Below are 11,774 nucleotides of genomic sequence, written 5' to 3' on the forward strand. Positions count from 1 at the left end.
TATTTTCTCAAAATGCAGAAAATACTTGTCAACTTCTTTCTCTTGAAAAGGAGGAACTAACCTAATATTTCTACTGACATCAACCTCTGTTTCCTTGTAAACCCCTAAAAGTTGGATTACTTGAACCGTCTTGAGAAGCTAGCTCTATTTTTTTAATTCTTAGTTCTGTTTCAGCTTGAATTTTCTGCTTCTCTAGTTCTAACATCTGATCTCTCTCGATCTCTTTTTCTTTTAATTCTCTTTCAATTTCTTTTGCTCTTAACTCTCTTTCTTTGTCTTTTTCTTTTTCTCTTAACTCCATCTCTTTCATTTCCTTCTCTATTTCCATTTGTCTTAGTTTCATTTCATGTTCAAGTTCCATTTGTCTAATTTGAATTTCTGAACTGACTGTTTCCTCTATACTATCTAATGCACTAGAGTCAAATTTGCCATTGTCAACAAAATATCTTATAATTACATTCCTAATTTCAGCTTTCCTCAAATTAGTTTTGATAGTAAGGCCTAAATGTTTACTCAATAACAGTAAATCCTTCTTACTAACTTGCAAAAGAACTTCCAGGGATGGCGCTTTAACAAACTGTTCTACCTGCATAGAAGTCATGTTTATCTAGCTGTTGGTTTCAAATGTAAACTCCAAGTTTGTACACAAATTTTGCAAATTTCTTAATTAATTTTTCCAAGTTAGATTTCACAAATAAAATATCGATCTCGGACACGAGCCCCCAATTCTGTTACATTTACGAATAACAGAAATGAGAAACCAGCAGCTAAATTCAAAACACAATTTAATTATATATACAATATTATACAGAGATGGTTTACAATATCTAAAGTAATTGGTGGTGGTACAAGAGTAATACGATGATTTAAAGTGTTACTTATCTGTATACGAATGTCCTGGTATAATCCTTGATCCCTCCAGGTTTCAAATTAACAATAATCAAAAATCCACGAGGAAAATGAATGTCCACAGATGATTTGTAAAGTTCCAGGCAATATGAATAAATCCATACAAAGTGTTGTAATAACCCACAGATAAAGTCACAATAGCTCTCCCAATAGAATCTTATATGGCACTGCACAATTCTTGATATGTCTCATTACAGTTCTCATTACAGTTCTCATTAGCCTTGGACAGCTGGAGTATATATAGCTAAACCCTAATTCAAGAATATTGGAGAACCTTCTACTTCTAGAAATATCTAACTAAAAGCAGTAAACAAATAAACACACATAGCTTTCTGGAAATAGATCATTCTAGATCTCTACTTAAAATCGACATGTTTACAAACATATTTGTTTATACATGATTATATTCTAGAAAGTTCTATAACCTAGATTAATGATATGACCTTTATAGGATGTATTGATAAAAAAAGCTATAGGAGTTATCTCCCTTATCTCATAACTACATGTATTTAGTGTCATACATAACAATAGAAAGAAATACAAATGTACGTACATACATACATCGTAGGCTTACTCAATAACGCTACATGTGCTCTGTACTGTACTATCTCTTAGATATAAATATAAGGTCGGCCTGTCTGTATGTTTATGTTTGTATATCCTCGTGATACGTGATATCTTTTGAATAAATCATATATTATTCTTAGTTATTAATTAATGAAAGCATCATTAATCAGCTAATTCCACATTGACCCTGTTATAAGGCCTAGATCTGTTACGCCCTACGGCCTCAGACCAATATCACATACATTGTTCTAATAAAAGGACAAAATTAATATAGAATTAGCTGAATAAACCTATATCATAAGTATTTATGCTATTTTTTTCGCTTTTAAACATTGTCTTTTTGCTGTCCAAAAATAATTCCCCCTTTGATAATATCGTTCGTCTATATATTTACTCATCCAAGACAGCTAAAACACGCAAACACATCCCAGACACATGTCCGATGTATTGATGTCTGCATCCTCGATGCTCCAGGGGTTCCGATCACTTACGATCTCTACACCCTGGACTATCTAATAGTAAACTTACAGGCATCAGAACAGGTAATTAAGTTCTGTGATGCACATCAAAAAGCCGTATAACGGTACTCTGGGGTTGACTATGTGGCTTTTATGTTAGGTTTCGCTCTCTCTGTAGTCTTCAAAGGAAAGCTTTCCTGGCCTGTGATTGGTCAAATGTTTTCCGCTGAGATGCCACCAATTGCACTATGAAATAGTCCAGGGGTGTAGAGATCGTTAGTGATCGTAACTCCCGGAGTATCGAGGATGTGATGTCTGATGCAGTTGAGGAACCTAAGCGTGCACTTGAAATAAATTGCTAAACAAAGTTCCGACATTTTCGGGGAAAACTGTTGCATTTTTTCAATTAGTTGCGCCGATATATAAGCCTTCAAAACCAACGTTAAAACGCTGACGCTATATTAAATAATGAATGGCTGTCGAAATTGATAATAACACAGGACAGATGGGCATACAAACATTAGAATGTATAAAAACATTGACCAAAAACGTCAAACGAAATGGACTGCACAGCCAAGCAATCTGACACAAATCAATTGCAGTCAACCAGTTGAGTAGCTCCAAAGAGGGGGAAGACCACTGTATGTTACTCTTGTCGACTACGAGATGAGGTACGGTAAGGAGACGGGATTTTCAAATCGTATGTTTATTGGGGTTACAAAGATTGCTGTCTAGCTAATGTATTTGCATACTGTAGTTATGGTAACGTAAATTGAAAAAGGATTCTCATATTAAAGTTATAGGTGCCGTAACTGAGATATATTTATTTATCGGCGATTTTTTTATTGGAAATTTGATGGAATTGATAAAAATTAGTTTTTTAATTATTCGCCCCATGTAGTCTACCTATGATAATTCTAAAGATGTAATTATAACGCTGCGAAGAAATGGTACGGGAAATGCTTAGCCCCGCCTTCTTATGAATATTGAAACAGAGAGGTACCGAAAAGTCACGGATCTTCATTCGGAACACATCAAAATAGATACCGATCGTATGTGCCATGCTTGTTTTTGTTGACCTTATAATTACTGCAAAGTGAAAGTATGCTTTCGATAGGATTTTCCCGTAGAAAAGTTGCAATTTGTTTCGTAATGTGAACTTATCAGAATAAGCATCAGCTAAGAGCGATATAAATAGTGTCGTTTGTTGTAATTGTCACGAATAAAAATTACGAAGAATGGCGGGGCACCATAGGGGTAATTCTTTACGAAATATAAGGGAACTTAAGCTGTCAAACAAACCAACTATTATATAATTTAATGAAGCTTTTATGAATCATTTAAATCTCAGTATACCGAGGTATACAAATGCCGAAGTCACAATAAACTTCCATGCTCATCTGGTAGAAAACTAAATGGAGACTTATCCGACTGTGCAGTGCATGTAAATGTTACATCTGTATGCATTATAGAGTTATATGTACCTGTATATATTATAATTACCGGTAATAAGTGTAAGCAAGCACACTACACACAACTGTACATTCGCAGGAAATTCGGCCCCATTGTAAGTCTGGAGACTTATTTTATTATATGTATATGTGAGTAGAGGCATTACATATATACATATTTATTATCATATGGTAACTGATGTTTTACGCAATTCCATCAAAATTATCTCCCCCTGAATGTATATATGAAAAGACAAGATATTAAGTTATGCCATTTATTACATCAACAAAACCTGTACATTGTATTTACAAAGAAATGCCGTTTCACCCCAAGGCTACATAAAATTTGAGTTACAGTTCAGATCAGATATATAATATAATATTACTCTAATACAAAAAGGGATGAAAGGGCAATTACCAATATACATAATACATGTATAATGAATCTGTATTACAAATACAGTGTTGTATATGAATTAATTACAGTGATAAAATAGCAACACTATATACATGTACATGTATATATAGTTATAATATGCAAGTTAAAGGCCCATTACCTTTCCGGAGCAAAATATAAAGGTTTCTTAAAAAACATTAATAACATCAGAAAATGCGTACCGATGACCTAAAATAAGGTTACGACACCAAACATATGCAAGATTTCCTGAGTAATAAATGAAAACAGTAGCGAGTCAATTTGCTGTTTTGCCGTCTGGCGCAGTGCACGTGATAGTCAACTACCGCCCGGTATTTAGGACGACGGCGGGAAACATAATACGACCCGCGTTATGAAAATAAACATTTTATTTATTTTAATCAAATCGTTCAGAAGGTGATGATAAATGTAGTATTAACGGTAAGTTAATAATTTTTGCGACTCTACAAAGTTATCGATCTTGTTTTACATTCCCATTTCAAAAATTACAAGCCGTTTCGTAAAGGTAGTGGGCCTTTAACATACAGGTATAAATATGAAAAAAAATTAAAGAAAATTTTGTCCTGCACAAGTAGGTGTGCTGTGTAATGTTCTACTTATAAAAAAACGTAGCAGCTTGTGCTAACCACATCCTAGATATTTATAGTTATTTATGGGGAGGGATGGGTGGGTGCAGAATGAAATAAAATCTCGGTATAAACATGTGACCAAGTTTGAAGAAAATCAGTTAATATTTATTACAGTTATTGTACAGAAGTGGCAGAAACTGACTTTTTTATTTAAGCAAAGGGCCATAACTTCGCTAAATAAGGTCCGTTGAAAGTCGCGATCGAACTTGGCCGAGCCCTTAAAGTATTTAACCTTGTCACCTAGTTTGAACGCTAGCTGTTTTCGCCGATAACCACTTTGCTTTCATGGCGCTGTTGTTGATATTCTTGTTTGATTTCCTTCTTCTCAGATGGCTATAGGTATGACGGCCTTCCACGCTTTCGTTTTGAAGTGGGGGAAGCCATATTGTTTTTGTTTGTGGCCTGCTGCTTTTGTCACGCATGCGCTGACAACATTTAGTGGGCGGAACCTATGATTTTTAGCAGTATTGCCAAAAATCGAATTATTAATTTTGTAATTTAATTACCTTTAAACCAGTAACTTATTTGCATCGTAATTAACGAAAAGTTCATAACTTTTAATGTTTATTAATATATATAAAACTCTGCTATATTCGCGTCAGAGCTAGTTACGGCACATATAACTTTAACATCATTACATAAACTCTCAAGCTAATACAAAAAAATCAAATTATCAGTTAATACACGCATTTATATTACCCTATAATGCCATTTGACTAAAAATCAAACATGTGCAAATGAAAGTTACATGTATATATAGATAGGGAAATTTGAACAATGGTTCAATAGCAAAGGGCCATTGTTATATGTTAACTGTTTTAGGTTTAATACGAGTAAGTCACACACTGATGAACTGAATAAACTGATGACTGCGATACTGCACTGTGGCCCTTAACAGCACAATAGACACATTGAATCAGTATTACAAATGTACAATAATACTATAACAGATCAATGTATGGAATAGTTGTTATAATAATAATAAGATATTTTATGCAAGTGTCACACACATTTTACAACATATGTTTACGTAATAATTACCCCACATATAAGTAAAACATGTCTAGTCATAATTGGCTTATGAGACACTACTGACATACAGTTCTGAACAATGGTGGGTGATCATGAAGTGCAAGAATGATTGGACGATCCCCTACCGACAGTTTGCACAACCCACATCATTCGACTCATGACAGATTAAATAAAATTACCTATAATTGTAGGTACATTTGTATGTATGCATACAATTCACCTAATAAAACAGTACAGATGAAATTAAAGTGAAATACTAAGAAATATCAATTTAACGTGTTTGATATAAACAACTGGATAAGTATCCAACCAGTGGCGGAGAAAGTACGCATGTGGTTAGGGAACCCCCTACCTACAATTCGTTACAACGCCGCCACTGAACATGAAGATTATTCATAAAAAATATAGTCATATATACATTTGTAATTGACGCCTTCTTTAAGTACAATAGTTTACAGTGTCGCCTTTTCATAGATAGAACAATTGTTTTAGCTAAAAGAGGATACAGAATCCTCATTCACATTGAAAACAAAATGTTCTTTATGCTGTATAGTTAAACAGAGTCATTTAAGATACTCGATAAATTAAAAAAAAACAACGTAGCTTTAAGATCCGTATATAACTTGCATTCACTTAAAAATGGACTTTATCCTGAATTTTAAAATCACAAAAAATGGCGTAGTCTCTCATTTAGTGGAGTTACAGGACGTGAATATCTGCCTGTTTCCAAATGAAGTTGTCACATCTACGCTTGGCTAAAACACTGCGTTTTTGTCTTAGATTCAAAATAATAACGTAACACTCCGGTTGTAATTTTTTTTTTTTTTTTATAAATAAACGGTAAGTCCGTAACTTAATTCTAGTAGTGTTTCCTTTATCATTCTTATAGCTTGAACACCATATCTTTTCATCTAATTTGGGAACTTTTTGTTTTATTTTTATTATTACAGATTTGGTAGAATCGTGAGCACCATTTATAATATCAGTAATACCATAATTACAAACCAGTTTTGACCTCTAACGTCCCATGATTCTGGTTGGATTTGACAGATTTTAGTTTACATCATCGTCTAAAAACTTAGATAAACAAGATGACCATCCCATGTCATCCCTTTTACCTACGTTCGACTAATTTCTTCCCAAACCTAAAGCGAGTTTCATCGCCCTATTATCATAGTGTTTATTACTACTTATAGGTATCCATTGTTTTTACAACCGTGTACTTAATCTTACTGCCTCTGTTTTCTTGTCTTATCGTATGTTTTGCTTTTTTTTGTGTGCGTCGTTTTTTGTTTGTTTGTTTTTTTTTTTTTTTTTTTTTGGGGGGGGGGTGTTATTTGTTGTACTATCCATATTGTGTGTAACTACAAAAGTGCTCTATTGGTTTTACATTGTATTCCATATTGGTGCTCTATGTATGTTCTATGTATATTGTTTATTGTTAGCTTTGCTTACAATGTATGTAGCATGACACCTTTTGCGCAGCATCACATTTAGCTTTGATTTCTTTATATGCTCCGCAGTATGTATCTAGCATATAATATATATTAACTTTGGTAACTGCATGCTGTGATCTATTCAGTCTTAATTTCCTTGTATTATCCAAAGCTTATCCCTTTGTTTGTCTTTAGAAAAACTATACAAAGCTCTTTAATTCCATTAATTGTATACGACACTAAATCAATTTTTGTGTAGTTTGTATTTTCTTGGTATGATTTCAGCCTGAATGTCGATCGTAAATTATATATACTTGTTAGAGTTGCCTCTCTTGCACCGCAGCTGTGAATTGTGAATGCTACCATATCCTATCATTTATTATTTATATTTAAAATAATCTGTTTCTAATTATATTTGTTCTGATTATTAAAAAATCGGTTTCATGGTGGAGGAATACCGGAGTATCCTGAAAAAAAACCATCGATCCAAGGTGGAATTCGAACTCGCTGGTGGCTTGGGGTAATTCGTCAGGACATCTTAAGGGGTATTGGTTGGGACAGTCAGCCATTTTACTATCCAAAATATGAATATGAAGAAAGTCACTTAAACATGATTATTTTCACAATGCTTGCATATTTGACTTAGTTTATGACGATAAAGAGTGTTGACAGCCAATGTAAAAAAAATCTTCATGACTAGAATCTCAAACAAACCTACTTTTTACTTTTACTTTTATTTTTTTACCATTTTGTTCGAAATTAAAAATATCCGTTTTTTTTTTACAAATGGATGTACGTGTACAACTGTACAATCGAAAACTTTTATCATATTACGCCACACATTATTGTTTCACAATTTAGATCGTGATCACTAGAATGCCAAATGCCAAATTAAGGGCTCCATATATAGTAGTCAGTGGTATATATCAATCATCCTTACCCAATGAGGCATTGCGATCGGGACTATAGCAGTATGTAAGTTGATATTCAAACTTCTTGTTCTGATGTGTTTTGGAACTCCGCTGCCATCTTTTAGATTTACCGTCAACAAAAATTCATACGCCATTCTACTCACTTATAGTGTGAAACTGTACTTCAATTCAACCTGGTACTTGTAATCTAGTTCTAAGGATTATAATTTACTAGCCGTAAGGATGATATATATGTATCAACTCTGCTTCAAGCAGTCACTTCCGGAATAGGAGGCATGTTCGGCAAAACATATAAACAAATTGAAATATTTTTAATCGGCGTACGATTTTGGTGCACAAACGGATTATCTAGTTACACTAGAAAGACATTTTATCTCTAGTATGTTTGACTTTCAGATCAGTATAAGAAATCCTATAATGTTATGTAAGTTGCTTTTGTACTGCAATGCCATTTCACATTTTCACTTTCTCATAACTGAGCGTACTCAGGGGTTTTAAAATATTAAATTTCGTTTTATGTGTCATTTCAGCATATCTGACACGTTAGCTGTAACTGTATTAATTATTTATGTCTTAATTGATTTATTTATAATATTCCCGTTGTGATTTTGTGGTTATCCATCGGGTAGGTACCCCTAAATACCCTCATAACTTGCTTATGCTATTTGCACTTTTCACCTTTTCACGCGTGAATCTCTACGGTGACACATAGGTACAAGTTGATGTATTTAATAAAGAAGCATGCATTATTTTTGTGTAGAATAAATTAATCTTTCATAGGATGTACAGCCACTTTGACTTCATGTGGACCTGCTACTGCTGATAATGTCAGTTAGTGGATATAAAAAGCTTAATTATAATGAGCATATTATATAATTTACATTCCATTAATAATACATATTCACTATAAACCACAACGCTCGCCTCACACAACATATATTTACAGATATTGGGAGATTTCCAGATCTATTACATTTTATTATACATCGTTAATTTGTTTCCAAAATATTTTGCTTCTGTAAAACACAAGAATGTGACAATACTGTCAATGGATTAGGTAATTTCTTTGGCGTATATACAAATGATACATGAATAATATATATATATAAATAACGGCATTCTTGTAAGGGAGCTAACTCTGACATTTTGTGTAACCTGATAATTCAGAACCTCCATACATGCATTCCTAAAGTAAAGAACTACTTTTCTTGTAAACAAACGTGGCTTCTGTATTTGCCATATTGAGACAAACCCTACATCACTTGTATGGTAAATATCATGATAACTTGACTTAATTAATTCATTTTTAATACAACGCGACTAGCGTTTGTATTAATACTATCCGGTTTATCATGGTGTGTAGAACTGAGTAGGACTTGCCCTACAATGACACCTACATGTAGTGGTGACCTCTTAAACCATTTCATTCATAAACTTCCATTCACAAAATCCCTATTTATTGAACAATATTCCTTTTGACCAATCAAAATGTTGCATTCCCTTTACTGCAGTATGCTGTCATGAGAAGCTTGCCTTATGATTGGTGGAATTCACACAGCCTATGTAGAATATACACACACATACTCCCTAACTGTGTCTACATGTGTATGCATGTAATACAATCTACATGTACATCTGGTTGTGACTCCTCTGTCCAACTTACATAAACTGCTAATGATAATACAAATTGGAATTACAGTATAAGACTTATAGATCTCAGAGTTAAAAAGTAAACAGTTCAGAGCTACTTTCTGTGTACTTTATAATAATTCTTTAAAATGATTATTTGATAAGGCTGCTCTCATGTGTGCATGGTTTTACCTAAATCATAAGTGTGCAACACATGTCAAGAGTGTAGAACAAAAATCCCCTTTTTAATGAATATAAGACTTAAATGCTTCCTTTACTTTGAAATTGTTTATTTCATGTAGGGATTTTTAATTAAGAAGAATGTCAAACAATATTCCTTCGGACCAATCAAAATGTGGCATTCCCATTACTGCATTTGTATGTATGCAGTCATGAAAAGCCTGCTTTCTGATTGGTGGAATTCACACAGCCTCTGTGTAGAATATACACACACCTACTCTACGTGTACACACTCCTCTGTCCAACTTACATAAACACTGTTAATGACAATACAAATTGGAATTACTTAAAGCTTACAGATCTTAGAGTTAAAAGTAAACTTATCTGAGTTTTTTTCTGTGTACATTATAGTTATGTTATAAAATGATTTCACTATACATACATAACTGTGCAACATAATTTAAGAGTCAAGAGTGGAGGACAAAAACTCATTTTAAATGAATATAAGACTTAGATGCTTTCTTTATTTTGAAATTGTTTAATTTATGTAGGAATTTTAATTAAGGTGAATGTCAAACAAATTATATACATTAGTTGAATATTCTTAAAATAATAGATATCAAAGCCGGTCATCCGACCACCAGATATTAGACTGCTGATAAATAGGCAAAGCCTTCAATTAAACTTAATTTACCAGGACCTACAATATCTGTTTTCTGGAGAATTGGGCATCTGCCTTACAGCTTGATGTTTTTATATGGATTGGTCAAATATTCATCATAAAGAATAAATATTTTTTTACAAAACCATAGTGGTGTATCAGATGTCATATAATCAATAGGACTTGATGGTAGTACTGAATTCATCAAATTCATTTCATTTCATTCTATTTTTTCTGTATCTGCTGTGTTTTATTTGATTGAACTAGGTATTCATTCCTAAATTATGACAAAAGTTATTAATGTTTTTTTGTAGATATTTTCAACACTTTTGGAATCCAGTGTCACAACAGTTCTGTTTTACATTTATAGGTGATTTGTTTTTCTTCAAAATGCATTTATTATAAACTTTTATTGATAAAGTAAACATTTGGTGGAAAAAATACAAATAAAGTATTATTAGTGGGGTTTTTAGTATCCAGTACAATAATACCCCTTTACCACTGGGCAACGGCGGCCCCCAAAACAGAAGAAGAATAAAAGTAAAAAGGAAGAATAAGAAAGATTGACTCAAACGACACCTCCATACTAAGATAACAAATCGCACATGTGAACTTCTCTCCGTAAACACTACAAAGGTATACCCAGTACACAGTCAGGCACCCAAAAGATAATCTGTATTATCAATATGAAAATGTCAGCAAATACAACTAAAGTTTATCTTAGGTTAGTATATATGTATGTGCGTATTTCGCTTACTGAACCAGGAAGGGATTTACGTAAAATGTAGATGTCGATCTACTTGTGTTGCGTTATGAGGCGTTGTTTAGTTACTACCTGACTTAGAAAATATGAAGGATGGTATAATTCTAATGTTATGCATTAGTGCTATAAATTCGTTTAGAACAGAACCCGGAGAGGGTACCAATGCAACACCAACCCCCATTCCATTATGAAATAAACAGGTAACATCGAATAAAGCCGGATGAAAGTCCGGTTATCACGTCATCAAGATGATAGATATACGACATTTTGATCAAAAACGGAAAATGGACATAACGTTTTAGCTGACTTGTGACGTCAATTTACTTTTCTCGACCAATAGGGACTGTTTAAACTAGTGATATATTGTATGCCTATACATCACTCCTTAGATGTACCTGAACATTAACATGATAAGATATTGCTGATGACTCGTTAACTGTTGTGTAGCTTTGTTATTTGGTATATACATGTATATGCGAAAAAATATACACTGTCTTACACATGTATAGGAAAATGAATCCACAGGGTTTGTCATTTACATTTTGTATTTCTTTCTCTATATATAACCATGTTATTATGTGTACGTGTGTAGGACCGGATTCGACTTTAGTATCTGGTGTGTATTGTGTAGACTACTGTGATGACCCTTATAGATAGATTCACAGATAAATATATTCAGCTAGAAAAAGTT

This window comes from Argopecten irradians, chromosome 13 (genome assembly GCF_041381155.1).
Source record: "Argopecten irradians isolate NY chromosome 13, Ai_NY, whole genome shotgun sequence".
NCBI classification, from domain to species: Eukaryota; Metazoa; Mollusca; class Bivalvia; order Pectinida; family Pectinidae; genus Argopecten; species Argopecten irradians.